This window comes from Mobula hypostoma, chromosome 18 (genome assembly GCF_963921235.1).
Source record: "Mobula hypostoma chromosome 18, sMobHyp1.1, whole genome shotgun sequence".
Lineage (NCBI taxonomy): Eukaryota > Metazoa > Chordata > Chondrichthyes > Myliobatiformes > Myliobatidae > Mobula > Mobula hypostoma.
This window is the reverse complement of record NC_086114.1, coordinates 31,277,177-31,293,338: the sequence shown is the minus strand read 5'-3', so window position 1 is coordinate 31,293,338 and position 16,162 is coordinate 31,277,177. Positions and strand designations below refer to the sequence as shown.

The 16,162-nt window shown below is 44.4% G+C and overlaps 1 protein-coding gene and 1 long non-coding RNA gene across 3 annotated transcripts in view; one reads left to right on the top strand and one right to left on the bottom strand.

Annotated features, from left to right (window-relative positions):
- The window catches only part of LOC134358433 (pro-neuregulin-3, membrane-bound isoform-like), a 529,163-nt gene that overhangs the window by 112,558 nt on the left and 400,443 nt on the right, over positions 1 to 16,162 (top strand). The gene's annotated exons all lie outside the window — the stretch shown is intronic.
- LOC134358434 (uncharacterized) overlaps positions 3,583 to 16,162 on the bottom strand; it is a 32,359-nt gene continuing 19,779 nt past the window's right edge. The window contains exon 3 of the long non-coding RNA XR_010020872.1: positions 3,583 to 4,021. This is a non-coding gene — a long non-coding RNA (uncharacterized LOC134358434). The remainder of the gene's footprint in view (positions 4,022 to 16,162) is intronic.

Sequence of the window (16,162 nt, the reverse complement as noted above, 5' to 3'; positions counted from 1 at the left end):
TAGGAAGAAGTACAGTCGACGCTTCGGGCCGAGACCCTTCGTCAGGACTAACTGAAAGAAGAGATAGTAAGAGATTTGAAAGTGGGGGAGGGAGGGGGAGGTTCGAAATGAAAGAAGACAGAAGGGGGAGGGAAGAAGCTAAGAGCTAGAAAGTTGATTGGCAAAAGGGATACAGAGTTGGAGAAGGGGGAGGATCATGGTTCGGGAGGCCTAGGGAGGAAGAAAGGGGGAGGGGAGCCCAGAGGAAGATGGAGAGCAAGCAAGGAGTGATTGTGAGAGGGACAGAGAGAGAAGTAAAAAAAGTCGGGGGGGGGATAAAAATAAATAAGGGATGGGGTAAGAAGGGGAGGAGGGGCATTAACAGAAGTTAGAGAAATCAATGTTCATGCCATCAGGTTGGAGGCTACACAGACGGAATATAAGGTGTTGTTCCTCCATCCTGAGTGTGGCTTCATCTTGACAGTAGAAGAGGCCGTGGATTGACATATCACAATGGGAATGGGATGTGGAATTAAAATGGGTGGCCACTGGGAGATCCTGCTTTCTCTGGTGGACAGAGCGTAGATGTTCAGCGAAACGGTCTCCCAGCCTGTGTCGGGTCTCACCAATATATAAAAGGCCACACTGGGAGCACCAGACACAGTATATCACCCCAGCCAACTCACAGGTGAAGTGTCGCCTCACCTGGAAGGTCTTTCTGGGGCCCTGAATGGTGGTGAGGGAGGAAGTGTAAGGGCAGGTGTAGCACTTGTTCCGGTTACAAGGATAAGTGCCGGGTTGGAGATCGGTGGGAAGGGATGGGGGGGACGAATGGACAAGGGAGTTGCGTAGGGAGCAATCCCTGTGGAAAGCAGAAAGCGGGGAAGAGGGAAAGATGTACTTGGTGGTGGGATCCCGTTGGAGGTGGCGGAAGTTACGGAGAATTATATGTTGGACCTGGAGGCTGGTGGGGTGGTAGATGAGGACAAGGGGAACCCTATCCCTAGTGGGGTGGCAGGAGGATGGGGTGAGAGCAGATTTGCGTGAAATGGGAGAGATACGTTTAAGAGCAGAGTTGATGGTGGAGGAAGGGAAGCCCCTTTCTTTAAGAAAGGAAGACATCTCTTTCGTCCTGGAATGAAAAACCTCATCCTGAGAGCAGATGCGACGGAGATGGAGGAATTGCGAGAAGGGGATGGCATCTTTGCAAGAGACAGGGTGGGAAGAGGAATAGTCCAGGTAGCTGTGAGAGTCCGTAGGCTTATAGTAGACATCAGTAGATAAGCTGTCTCCAGAGATAGAGACAGAAAGATCAAGAAAGGGGAGGGGGGTGTCGGAAGTGGACCAGGTAAATTTGAGGGCAAGGTGAAAGTTGGAGGCAAAGTTAATGAAGTCAACGAGCTCAGCATGCGTGCAGGAAGCAGTGCCAATGCAGCTGTCAATGTAGCAAAGGAAAAGTGGGGGATGGAATTCAGTATAGGCTTGGAACATGGATTGTTCCACAAAGTCAACAAAAAGGCAGGAATAGCTGGGGCCCATACGGGTGCCCATGGCTACACCTTTAGTTTGGAGGAAGTGGGAGGAGCCAAAGGAGAAATTGTTAAGAGTAAGGACCAATTCCACTAGACGGAGCAGAGTGGTGATAGAGGGGAACTGGCTAGGTCTGGAATCCAAGAAGAAGCGAAGAGCTTTGAGACCTTCCTGGTGAGGGATGGAGGTATATAGGGACTGGACATCCATGGTGAAAATAAGGTGGTGGGGGCCAGGGAACTTAAAAATCATCGAAAAAATCCAGAGCGTGAGAAGTGTCATGAACATAGGTGGGAACGCCTCACGTTGATTTATTTGCAAAAGCCTACAGCAGATGGGGAAAGAGATAAGATGTTTCATGTCAAGCACCTTTCGACGGAAGGGTTCTAACTAAGAGAAAAAGTTGAGCTGGTAGCACCAATAGTTAAAAGAATGAGGTGATAGAAAGGAGAATATAAAAGAGCACAGTACAGTACAGTACCAGGCCCTTCGGCGCATGATGCTCTGCCGATCTTTAAGCGTACTGATCAATCTAATGCTTCCCTCCTACACAGCCATGACTCTCTGTTTTCACTTAATTCTAGTTTTTTAAATGCGTCTGACTCTACCACCACCTCCAGTAGTGTTCCAGGCCTTTACCACTTCCTGTGTAAAACAAAACAACCTCTGACATCTCCTCCAAACTTCTGATATCTCCTATAAGAAGAGGTACAGTCGACGTTTCGGGCTGAGACCCTTCGTCAGGACTAATCTCTTACTATCTCTTCTTTCAGTTAGTCCTGACGAAGGGTCTCGGCCCGAAACGTTGACTGTACCTCTTCTTATAGATGCTGCCTGGCCTGCTGCGTTCCACTAGCAACTGTTATGTGTGTTGCTTGAAATTCCAGCATCTGCAGATTTCCTAGTGTTTGCACTCTGATATCTCCACTCGCCTTAAAAGCATATCCTCTGGTGTCAGCTATTGCCACTGTGTGAAAAAGGAGCTGGTTGTTCACTCTATCTCTGCCTCCTATATAATCTATGTTTCCATGTGATCTTGTTGAAATGTGATTATGGGACAACGAGGATCATATAAGGGCTGAAAGAGTGAGAGCCGACTGGGAGCACCTAAAGCAAGAAGGCATTGTTTTAGAATAAAGGATGAAGGAGATGAGGAAGGATTTTCTCTCTACCTGTAGGAGCTGTCAGGATGGAGCCTCTGAATATGTTCCAGACTGAGACTGACAGACATCTCAACCACATGTGAGTCCAGAGATATGGAGAGGAGGTATGAACGTGGTGTTGAAGCCAAGAGCTGATCAGTTGCGACGTAACTGAAAGGCTGGAGCAGGCTCAAGCAGATGAATGACCAATGCCCTTTCCTCTGTCTGTGTTGTTATCTAGTATGTTGCTGTATCATTGACTCAGCTTTTCTCTCTCCACCAGCCCTACCTGATCAGGTGGCAGGTTTAAGAGGCATTTGGACAGGCACATGAACAGGTGGGGAATGGAGGGATATAGGTCACGTGCAGGTTGATGTGCAGTTTAAATTGGCATCACGGCTGTCACAGACATTGTGAGCTGAAGGCCCTGACCCTGTACTGTACTGTTCGACATTTAAGGATCAAGGATGAACTTTATTTGCTCTGTACAGTTACATGTGTCAGGAATTTGCTGTGCTGTGTTGGTCAGAGCCCGAGATGCAACAAGCAACAACATTCAGCAATTATAAAGAATGATATAAAAAGTAAAGTCAGTGCCTGCAGCATTTTCTTTTGCTTTCTGATTTCCAGCAACCACTGCCTGAGAAGCAGAACAAAACAGCTGCTAAGCTAGAAGAGAATGCTGTGAGTGCACAGTTGGCCAGGCAGCTTCTGTGGAGAGAGGATAACTGAGTTAATATTAGACTCTGGATTGGAGTTGGTTCATTTTTGTCATATGTGCTAAGACACAGTGAAAAGCTGGTCTTGCATTCTGTTCATACAATTTAAGTCATCACCCACTGCATTGAGGTATGATTATGAGGACACGTAGTCCTCTTTTATTGTCATTTAGTAATGCATGCATTAAGAAATGATACATTATTTCCTCCGGTGTGATATCACAAAACACAGGACAAACTAAGACTGAAAAAACTGTCAAAACCACATAATTATAACATACAGTTACAAACAGTGTAACAATACCATAACTTGATGAAGAAGTCCATGAGCACAGTAAAGTTCAAAGTTTCTCAAATGTCCCACATCTCACGCAGACGGGAGAAGGAAGAAAAACTCTCCCTGCCATGCCAACCACAATCTGACTCTGAGTCATCGGAAAACTTTGAGCTCTGATCAGCTCTCCGACACCAAGTACTGAGCACCATCTCTGTCCGAACGATTTGACCTCCTTCTCGGTCGCCAAAAGCAGGCAAGGCTGGGGATTTTGAGGCCTACCCTCCGAACGATTCCCGACCACAGAGTAACGACAGCAGCGAACTGGCGTTTCAGAAATTTCTCCAGATGTTCCTCTGTGCTTTCATGTCCATTCTCTATCGACAAGATAGAGGTAGAACAAGATAAAACAATAACAATGCAGAATGAAGTGTAACAGCCACAATGAAAAAAACCAGTGCAGGTAAATAAAGTGCAAGATCATAACATCATTTCAGAATTAGTTGTGGCACAAACAGCAAAGGAAGGTTACCTGAGATTATTGAATCTAATATCAAAACCTGAGGGCTACAGCGTGCCTGCTGGAGGATGAGCTGCTGTTCCTCAACTGGATCGGGGCTCTGTGTATGAACAAATTTCTGGAGCATACCACAAGGGATACAATTGCTGAATCACTGGTTCACTGTACCAAGTAGCAAACTTAAGGGAAGAATCATAGTTTAAACTTTTCTCGGGCTTCCAGCCGGGTACAGGTATTGATTTTAACCGATGTTTCAGTGACACAAACTGTGCATCAGGGATGATGCATCCAGCCTGATCATCCAACTAGATCCCTTTCCAAGAATCATAGTTGTTAGCCACAGTGTATTAGTAATACAGTTATGCATAATGTGGTTAGATTGTTAGATTGAAATAAATACAAATGTGCCTAATGGTTTGGGGAGAGCGCAGTGCAGAACAATTAACCCAAGCACTGCGAATCAAGTAGACCATTCCCACACAGAGATGCCTGTTTAACTTTTCTCTTTTAAAGAAGAGTTCATGTCTATTTTTAGAGCCATCTGTCTTCCTGCTTTTTTTTTTGTTTTCTGTGGTAACAGCTCCCTTTCGTCCTGAGTGCAGAACACTGTCCTTGCACTGTGGGTGATGGGTGAGAATATTGGCGACTGAGTCACGTCTGCCAGTGATTGCTGTGAATGAGATTGTCATTCAGCAGAACGTCTGACCAGTGAGTTCCATCGCCAGATCAGACTCAAATCAAAGCAATGCATGTTGTGCACTTCCTGAGATTAGAAGCAGACCCTCTGGCCCACTACACACATGCTAACCATCTGGTGCCCCTTATCCACTTGTCCAGAGCCTTTTATGTCTTGCCAACTTAAGTTCTCATCAACTGTGAGAGTCCCTGCCTCCACCACCTCTTCAAGCAGTGTGTTCCAGATTCCAGCTACCTCTGGATCTAAAGTTCCACCTCAAATCCTCTCTGAGCCTTAAACCATCTGCCTGCACATTCTACCTTTAGACATCCCTGCTATGAGAATGAAATTTCCAACTGTCCTCCCTGTTTATGCCCTGTTGTGTCTTTGTGTACAACTCTGAGGACTCCACTGAAGGGAAAGCAAACATAGCCTATCTAGAGTGTCCTCTTACCTGAAGCACTCAACCACAGGTAACATCTGGTGAATCTACTCTGTACCCTGAACACGTGAGATTCTGCAGGTGCTGGAAATCTTGGGCAATGCACACAAACTGCTGGAGGAACTCAGCAGGTCAGGCAGCATCAATTGATGCTTCGGTCTGAAACCCTTCAACAGGACTGGAGAAGGTACTTTGTACCCTGTCGAGTACAATCTCTCCTGTTGTGTGACAATAAGAATTGCACACAGTATTCTAGCTGTGGCTTAGACAGTGTTTTTGAAGCTGTATCATAAGTTTCTTGATTTTGTATTTTATGCCCCAGCCAATTTAGGCGAGTGTCCCTTATGACTTCTTCACTATATCTGTCTGTACTGCCATCTTCAGGGATCCTTGAACTAGTACACATATATCCCTCTGTTCCTTGATATTCCCTGGGGCCCTGCTGCCCATTATTTATGTCTTATTTTTCTAAATCCTCCCAAAGTGCATTGCCTCAAACTTCTCGGGACAAGAGTCCATTTACCATTGCTTTGCTCGTTTTACCAACTCATGAATGTTGTCTTGTAGCCCCAGACCTCGTTTGTCACTAGCACCATCATCACAGGTTTTACAGTGATCAGAATGGATCCACTGGGTTGCTGACCGTGCCATTAGAGACCTCTGGCACTTTGTTTTGCAAGGAACTCAGCAGACTGAATACAGTCTTCTCATCGTTTCTAGCCCACCCATGTTCCACAGCCTTTATTACCCAGTTCCCTAATGCCCTCTCCTTTTAATCTTGAAGGTCCCTTCCTTCCTTGGCTCTGCCCTTCAACCACTGCTCAACCTGTATCTCAGTTCATCTCTCTACTTTTCTTTCTAAATCTTGCCTTACTCTCAATGTCCACTTGTTCTGAGGTTTGTCAACCTTCAGATGAAAAAGCCTTATGGCAAAGTTGGGGGAAAAGTCTTCACTGGTTTGCGGCAGAATTCCAAGGGAAAACACTCCATTGGTTTGGTGCCAGTGACCAGAACAGCAAGTGACAGCGGGTACAGCTCCAGAGACTCAGGATCAGTCCTGACTGTAGGGGCTGTCTGAGTGGAGTTTGTACCTTTTCCCAGTGACTGCAATGGATTTCCTCCGCGTTCTTCAGCTTCCTCCCTCGATCTCAAAGTCATGTGCGTTGGTAGGTCAACTAGTCACCGTACATTGGTGTGTAGGTGAGCGGTCGAATCCAGAGCAAGCTGATGGAATACTTGGGAAAAACCAAAAAAAACATAGGAATTGTGTGTGTGTGTGTGTGTGTGTGTGTGTGTGTGTGTGTGTGTGTTCAATGGTCGTAATGGACCAGTCAGTCAAATTGCCATTCATTCACCTGCCAAATCATCCTATTCCTACCCACATTTGCACGTGGCAATCAAGAGATTACTACCCTGGATCCTGTTTCTCAGCTTTCTTCCTAGCTCCCTAAAATCTCTTTTCAGGACCTCCTCGGTTTGTTTACTAATGTCCTTGGTGCCGGTACATACCAAGACTTCTGGCTGCTCGTTCTTGCCATTGAGAATGCCATAGACACGATCCATGACATCCCTAACCCTGGCATTAGGGAGGGTGTCTCTATGGCATGCACAGAACCAAGCCTCTGCAGTCTCCTTCACCCCTCTGAGCCACAGCGCCAGACTCAGTGCCAGAGACCTGGTCACTGTGGTTTCATCCTGGTAGGTTGTCCCCCTCAGTCTGAAGTTGTACACTTATTATTGAGGGCAACGGCCACAGGTGGACTCTGCACTGACTGTGCATTTCCCCTCCTTCTCCTGACAGTTAGCCTGTTACCTGTCTCCTGTATTCTAGAGGTGACTGCCTCCCTGTAGCTTCTATCCATCACCTCCTCATTCTCCTGTATGAGTTGAATTGCCACAGAACAGTGACTGCTAACTGCAGAGGAGTTTGTGCACCAGCCTTTGTTGATGTACACACAGAATCCACCTCCTCTGGATTTTTCTGGCAGGGAGTTCCTGTCCATGCAGAACAGTCACGTTGAAACACCGAGCCGGGCATGTTTGTTGTTCAGCCATATTTTGATGAAAACCAGAATGCAACAGTTCCTCTATGAGTAATTCGATGAGGTTTATGAGATGAAACTTGGACTTAGAAACTTCTGACTGACTTAAAGAATGTTTTGGCTTGAACTGAGAATTCTGCATCTGGATGACAGGCACAGCTGGAACAGCCTCTTGCTGACTGAGCGTTCATATCTGCTTTTCAATCTGTTGTTAACGATTAAGAAACAGAATTCACCAGATCTTGGATTATTAACCAGTGCATAAAGGAAACTGTACCCTCATTGATGGTCCTGAGTCTCTGGTCAATCTTGATCCTGGATCCAAATATGCTGATGTCACACTGACCTTTCAATCAATCCTCTTTTCCACCATGTTCTCAGTTAAAATGGGAACTCTGGGCTGTGTGTCTTGGACAGCACAATCTCCACATAGAATATGAGAAAATAGGAATAGGACGTAGGGCAGTCTGCCCCTCAGTCCTGCCTCACCTTTCAATACACGTGTGGCTCAACTTCCTCAGGCCTCTTCTGTGTTAAGATTTTCCCACAAGCAGAAACATCTTGACATTTGATCTCAAAATATAGGAGGAATAGCAGGTCGGGCGGCATCTGTGGAGGGGAATAAACATCCAACAGTGTGTGCCAGGACCCTTCATCAGTCTGGTCCTGATGGAGAGTCTTTGCCTGAAACAGCAACTTTTTTTCCCCATCATAGATGTTGCTAGACCTGCTGAATTCCTCCAGCATTTTGTATGTGATGAACAAGATTTGCAGCATTGGTAAAATCTCCTGTGTTGTTGACATCTATTCTGCTAAACACCTTCAGGATTTCATAAATTTCAATAAGATCATCCCTCAATCTTCCAAACTCCAGTTTATCCATTGCATTTTTGTAGTTGTTTCTGGTGAAAAATCCCTTGGTAGAAAAAGGGAATTCAATATTCAAACAATATCAGACAATAGGCCATCTGCAGGAGTAGCAGAAAGAAAAATAATTCTGGATGAATACGTTGCTTACAGAGCGTTGTGTGGGATTATGCTTCAAGCTATATTGACTCAAAACATTTCAGAAACCAATTCCTAATTCACAGTCCAGCAGAGATTTAATGGCCCCTTGGTTCCTGTGCCAGAGGGTTTTTTAAAAAGAATTTGTGTTTATTGTACAAGCCAGTCAAAGGTGCAGGTGACAGTCCCTCTAGAATATACAGACAGCTGAGACCATTCTCAATCTCAGCATGAAATAGTTTGAAAAAAAATCACCATTTTAAGATATCTCTGAGGATGAACCGTGAATGTGGATAATGAAACACTCAAAATTGTATGAGAAATAATATCCAGACAGAAGGGGAGAGGCTGAGAGACACAAGTTGTTACACTCACAGAATGGGGCTTACAGCACAAGCAGAGTGTGTGAGTCTCACACTGAAAGGCAGCACTAAGGACATACATGGAGATGCTTCTTGTGGAAGTGTTGCAGAGCAACTGCCGGTGAGGATTTCAGATTCCAGGATGGCTACAGTATAGACGTAAGCCATTTGCTGGAGGCAATATAGCTCATCCCATTCTCCTCTCCTCTCTCCATCATCAATGCAATTGCATCTGCTCCTCTACTAACCCTGGCATTCCAAACCCCAACCAGCTGCTCCCTAGAAACGTTTTTATCCATGTCACTGGAATTTAAAAGAGCTTCTTGGGCAGAGAAAGATCTACCTTGCTAAATTTTGATATTGCTTAGTACCCCTCTCCTCGTACACTCTGTGTCCACTTTATAAGGGATGTGGCACACCTGTTTGTTAATGCAAATCTCAAATCAGCCAACCATTTGGCAGCAATTCAATGCATAAAAACACGCAGACATGGTAAAGAGGTTCAGTTGTTGTTCAGGCCAAACATCAGAATGGGAAAGAAATATGATCCAAGTGACTTTGACCGTGAAATGGTGCCAGACAGGATGGCTTGATTATCTCAGAAACTGCTGATCTCCTGGGATTTTCGTGCACAACAGCCTCTAGAATTTACTGAGAATGGTGCAAAAAACAAAAATCTTCCAGTGAGCAGCAGTTCTGTGGGTGAAAACTCACTGTTAATGAGAGAGGTCAGAGGAGAATGGCCAGACTGTTTCAAGCTCAGAGGAAGGCAACAGTAACTCAAAGCAATGGTGTGCAGAGGAAGCGTCTCTGAATGCACGATATGTCGAACCTTGAATTGGATGTGCTACAGCAGCACTTAATGACTACTTTATTAGGTACAGGAGGTACCTAATGAAGTGGTCACTGAGTACGTATATATCTGCAAATCACTACCTTCACTTACAACCCCCCCCATTCGAACTTTCATCCACATCCACCTTTGGAAACCCCACTATGAGATGAGGCCACAGTTAGTGCCATTATCACACCTGCCAGCTTCCTTCATCAGCACCGTACTTTCTTTCAGTTTTGAGATGTGTTATCACTGGCAAGTTCAGCATTTCTTATCTATCCATAAATGCCCTGGAGAAGGTGCACTACAGCCCTCCTAGTGAAGGAACTCCAGCTATGCCATTGTTATGGGAGTTTGGGGATCTAGACCCGGGGGCAATGAAAGATTAGTGATGGTTTTCTACATCAGCACGTCTGTGATTTTGAGGGGAATCAGCAGGCAATGGTGAACTAACTTTGCTGTACCTCATGTTAACACGGGCAAATCAAGATAGTCTGCTACTGAATAGCATTAGTCCTATTTTTGCAGCTGTTGTTTTAAAGATTGCACGGATGATTTTTGTGGTCTGGATGTCTACATCCTGATGATAGAATAGCAATCAGAATCAGGTTTATTATCACTAATACAGTATATGTCTTGAAATTTGTTGTTTTGTGGCAGCAGTACAATGCAAGACATTAAAAATACTACATGTTACAAAAATCAATAGTGCAACAGAGGGATAGTGAGGTCGTGTTGATGGGTTCGTGGACCATTCAGAAATCTGATGGCAGATGGGAAGATGTCCCTAAGACATTGAGCATGAGTCTTCAGGCTCCTGTAGCTCCTCTCTGATTGTAGAAATGAGAAGAGGATATGTCTTGGTTGGTGAAGGTCCTTAATGATTCTGCCTTTTTGTGCAGTATTGCCTTTTGTTCTCATGGTGGGGAGTGCTATGCCCATAATGGAGATGGGTAAGTCTTCAACTTTCTGCATCCTCTTCTGATTCCGTGCATTGGAGCCTCCACACCAGGTGGTGATGCAACCAGTCAAAATTCTCTCTGTGATACATCTGCAGAAATTTGCTAGAGTCTTTGGTGATGTACCAAATCTCCTCAAATTCCTAATGAAGTTTAGCTACTGGTGTGCCTTCTTCATGATTACATCAATGTGTTGGGCCCAGGATAGATTCGCTGAGTTGTTAATTACCAGGAACTTGAACCTGCTCACTCTTTCCACTCCTCAATGTGGACTGGTGTGTGTCTGAAGTCCTAAATCAATGCCTTGGTCTTGCTGATGTTGAGTGCAAGGTTGTTGGCATCCACCTGTTTTACACTGTTTCTGCATAACCTCATGAGATCTATTGCAAATGCAGTTTACAGATGCAAGATCAATGGAGCTCATTTTGAGAAATTAGAAAGCAAAGAGTTTGGAATTTAAAGTCTCGAGCTTCATCTTGATATACATAATCCTTAGCATGGGTCTCATTCCCAGCCCCTATCATCTTGACCAATTCTTTGGTCATCTGGCTTAATATCTCATTGAGCAACTACACTGAATTGTGCTTGACTGTGCTCCTGCGATGTAGCTCAGGATATTTAAATGTCATTAAACATCGGTTATCATGGAGGAAGAGGTTGAAGCATTGCATAGATTGCTTGACTGTTTTCGGGTTGAGACATAGCACATAATATATTTGTGTAAAAAAAGATGCTGTAGTTTATGTAAATAATTCATACTTTATGTACTGATGTACTTCAATCTGTATTTCACTATACTGGAAATCAGGATCAGTCCTAACATTTGGATCTGTTGGTGTAGAGTTTGCACAGTGTGGCTACTTAGGATTCCTTCACACATCATTACTTCACACATCTCAAAGAGATGTACAGTATCCAGTCCCAAAGATTAGTTGACCACTATAAATTACTCCTCGTGTGTAGGTTACCTCCTCACGTGTAGGTGAGTGATGGGGAGGGTTGGAAGTGTGGGGAGAATAAAAGGTGATTAGTGTGAATGGAAGCTTATTGGTTGATATAGTTTTGATGGGCTGAAGGGCCTGCTTCCAAACAATATGAATCTGTTTATCTTTAACTTTCATGTTCTTTTTTGTGGGGCTGACAAAACAGTCATCAAAAATATAACATTGAGACCTTATGTGTGAACCAAAAGTCTCACGCTTGTAGAGTTCAGTGTGACTTTAGAATATTATAATGAAATTACCCTGTATTTTGCACAGCACTCAACAAAGCCAGGATCATGAGAGGCTGTAAAGAGCTGCGGCCAGGTTCAGGAACTGGACAAAAAGGTGCAGGTGGACTGCAATGGAGCGACATGATTGGTTGGAGGATTTTTGTTTGTTGGTAAGGAACTTGTGAATGTTGGTGCTCAACAGGATCTTGGAGCTGCTCCATTATCTGTAGGAAGTAAACACAGAGCTACAGCAAGCAATTCCAAAGGCAAGTGATATGTTGGCCTTTGCTGCAAAGGTTTGAACTGCAGAGGCGGAGGCCTTCTGTATATGAATAGGTTTTTGGAGAGGCCACACTTGGAGTTCTATGGCCTGACTTGGTCCTTATGCCAAAAAGGAGGATATTCTTGTCCTGGAGTCAGTGCATTGTGGATTCACTGGATTGATTCCTGGGTTAAAGGGGTAGTCACATAAGGACACAGTGAGGAAGACTGGTCCGCAGTTTATATGACTGAGCATTCGTTTCATTGAGACCTACCGGATTTTGAAAGAATGCATGGGTGGTTCTTGAGTGATTGTTCTCTGGAAAATCCAGATCTGGGGAAAGGTAGGGAGCAGATGTTGACTCAAAGTAAAGGTTTGCCAATTTAACATGAAATGTGATGAAAATCAACTTATTTACTGAAAGATATAAATCTTTGCATTTCTCCGGAAGGCCATGGACACTCAGTTGGAGAGATTGGTAGGCTTTTAGGGGGTCGTGCAGATGAGTATGAGGGGACTGGGTTGAGAAGTGAATGCAGAACAAGGTCAACCATGGTCTTATTAATTAATAAGAATTCAAATGTCTCCTCCAAATTCTACTCCATATGAAGTATAGTCGCTGTTATACTATAGAAAATGACGCTGCCAATACTTACATGTAGAGTTCCAGAAATAGTGAGTGATAATGAGCAGTTAACCTGATTGTTTGAGGGATCAACGTGGGCTGCAAGAGCAGGAGAGAACACCCGTCTGATAGGAATGATGCCACAATTGAAAGGGTGAAGTGCCGTTCTGTGTTTTGACTCAGAAGACAAGGCTTGATGGCTAATAGTTTGTGAGTCCATGGGTGCACTGGAAGATGGAGGCCTGGAGGCAGTTTGTCCCGGGATTAGAGACCTATCTGTGTGTGAGAGAGAGAGAGTGGCTAGGAGGGAGGAAAGAGGCTTGTTTTCCTGTTGTTACTTGTGCTGTTCTGCTGAACATAGTGAGCATGCTACGATGGTGACGGAATCTGTGGCTACGCTCGCTGGCTGCCCCCAGCATGTCCTTATGTTGTGTTGGTCCTAACTGAATCGACGCATATCACTGTATCTTCCCATGTAATCTGATAAACAAATGAATCTGGATCTGATCTGATCTTGAAACGGTGATATGGGATATCTTACATCTACAGAAGGTGGTGGACTTGTCAACACTTTCTTCCAAAGGACGCGCCTCTGGGCATGGAGCTGTTCCTCTGGTTCTCTGCTAAAATGTCAGCCTAGTTTATGAGAGAGCTTCTTGAATGGGAGTTGAAGCTAAAGCCTAAAATCTTATCGGATCATGGTTATGGGGTCTGTAAAGGGGATGTCTGAATGATAAAGAACACCTTGAAGATTTCAAATCATCTAATAATGGATGAAATCAATCATACTGTTGCGTGTGCATTCCAGTAATAATCAGTATGCCAGGCTACACCGAGAATGTGTGTCTACCCTGTGCAATTAGTTCTTCTGTTTTCTGCCCCGAGAGAAACCTGAAGAGCCAACCGCGTGTTTTATTGTATTTACTTAGAGATAAAGTATGGAACAGGACCTTCTGCCCGACCGAGCCCCGCCACCCAGCAACCCACCTATTTAACTCAGAGGACAATCTACAATGACCAATTAACCTCTTAACCGGCATATCTTTAGACTATAGGAGAAGCACACAGAGAATGTTCAAATTCCTTACAGACTGTGGCGGAAATGATCTACAAGCCCTAATGCCCTGAACTGTAATTGTATTGTGCTGACCACCATGCTGCCCTGTTGTATCATCGGTGCATAGGAGGTTGTTTTCAAAGGGCAGACTCCTTCCTAACAGGGTCTCATTCATTATCAGTGTATTGGAGTTCTGTTTACTGAGCCTGGCTTGCTGCAGACTCATTCTGTCAACTGGCCATGACTTCACCAGACCCATTGATGTTGCAGCCTCATCTGCAGTTGAGTTAGACATTGTAGCGTGGCAATGATTAGTAGGATTAGTTAATTTGCCAATCTCTCAACCCCCACACCTGTGCTGTAAAACATCATTTAGAAAGGGACTCAAATAGTAAAATTGGTCCCCAGTCACTAACGTGGCACCTCCCAAAGCAAAAAAGAATGTGTGTGACCTCAGTGGCAAATGGAACATTGATAGTGTATGAGGAAACCAGGGCCAGCTCCTGGTAAGAGTGAACTCACAGGGTAGCTGTCATTGAGCAGGTTGGTGATTGGAAATGTGGCTTGAAACTGAATCACAGTTAAGGGAAGCATGGACATTGCACGCCATCTGGTTCAAACTGAGGAAGCAGCTGCCATCAGGTTCAAGTGGAAGGAAAATAGAGCAGAGCAAGATAACCGCAGTGTTTAATATTCAAAAGACATGAATGCTTTGATCCATCCTGACCACTAGAATATTGCCAGTGGTGTACTAAACCCTGTCTATACTTTCTCCCATCACCAAGATTGCAGACGGAGTTTATTACACCATTGGCAATATTCCAGTAGTAAGGATGGATCAAGGCTCTCATGTCCTTTGAATATTAAACACTGTGTTCTGCTCTGTACTCTTTGCACTTGACACTAGACACAGCTGATCTGCCTGTAACCACTCTCCTCCCATTTCCTCTTTGTGTAAACGCCTACTCCATCCTCCTCATCCCTTCATCCACATCCTGTGTTGCTCTAATTGCTTACCTTCTACCTTTCTGAGTTACTCACTACATCCAGCATTTTGCTGTCTCCCCTCCCTTCCACATTTATAAGAACATAAGAAATAGGAGCAGGAGTAGGCCGTCTGGCCTATCAAGCCTGCTCTGCCATTCACTAAGACCATTGCCGTGGACTCAGCTTTTCCTGCCTGCCTTTTCCCCATGACCCTTAATTCTGCTGCAAAAATCTATCTAACTGTGTCCTAAATATATTTAATGAGGTGGTCTCACTGCTTCCCAGGGCAGATTAATTCTGTAGATTCATTGTTCTCATCATCTCTGTCCTAAATCTATTTCCCCAGATCTTGAGGCTACGTTCCTTTGTTCTAGTCTCATCCACCAGTGGAAACAACTTTTGTGACTCCATCTTATCTAACCCTTTCATAATGTTAAATGTTTCTGCAAGGTTCCCTGTCATTCTTCTGAATTCCAGTGAGTATAGTCCTATGCAGCTCAATTTCTCCTCATAGCCTAACCTGTCATCTGTGAAATTAACTTAGTGAACCTCCTCTGCATTGTCTCTGTCACAGTTGTGGACTCTAATGCAGGGCCTACGCATGCCCTCCGGTGGGCAGTATAGCAGATTCAGCAACTGCACTTTTGAATATGCACATAGTTTCATTATGACGGTATTTAACTCCCTTCTTTTTGTCGTAGCGCTTGTCGAGACTTGAGAAAAACACAGCAATGTTGCGCTACCTGCTTGCATTTGGCCTTGCCTGAGAAAGTGGACTACTGAGTTGATTGACACTAGAGACAAGCAGTATTCATTTTATATTTAGATATTCCTTTCAGCTGCAGAGTTGGCATCTAGTTTTCTGTTTGAGAGTTTTAGTTAACGACCTTGTTTGGCTTAGCTTTTATTATTTTCCTTTCCGTTAAAATCCTGTTTGAATTAAAATCGTGAACTATCGACCTGCTTTGGTGTCTCTCTCTCTCCACACTTGGGCCATATCCGAACACTGTGACAGTCTCCAAAGCCAATATATCCTTCCTCAAGTATGAAGACCAGAACTGCAAGCAGTACTTCAGTTGTGGTGTGGCCTCATCAGAGCATTATACTCCTTGATCTTATATTGAACTCTCTAGCAATGAAAGCCAACATCCTTTTGTCTTCTGGATGACCTGGGGAACCTGCAAATCAACTTTTTACAACTCATGCACAAGCACCCCCAGGTCCTTTTACACAACAGCATGCTGCAGTCTTTCACTGTTTAAATAGTAAACAGATCTTCTATTTCTCTTTCCAATGTGGATGACCTCACATTTACCAGTGTTGTACGCCATCTGTTAGGCCCTTGCCCACTCACATAACCTATCTATATTTCTCTGCAGATTCTCCCACTCCTAATCTTCCTGCCTCCTACTTCCATTTCTGTCAAGCTTCACTGCAGTGTCCATCTTCCTCTTCCTCACCTCATCTACTATACTGCATTAACCAAGATGTTGGAGCTAACTGTGCCTTAAGCCAGCTTCTGGAATCAATTAG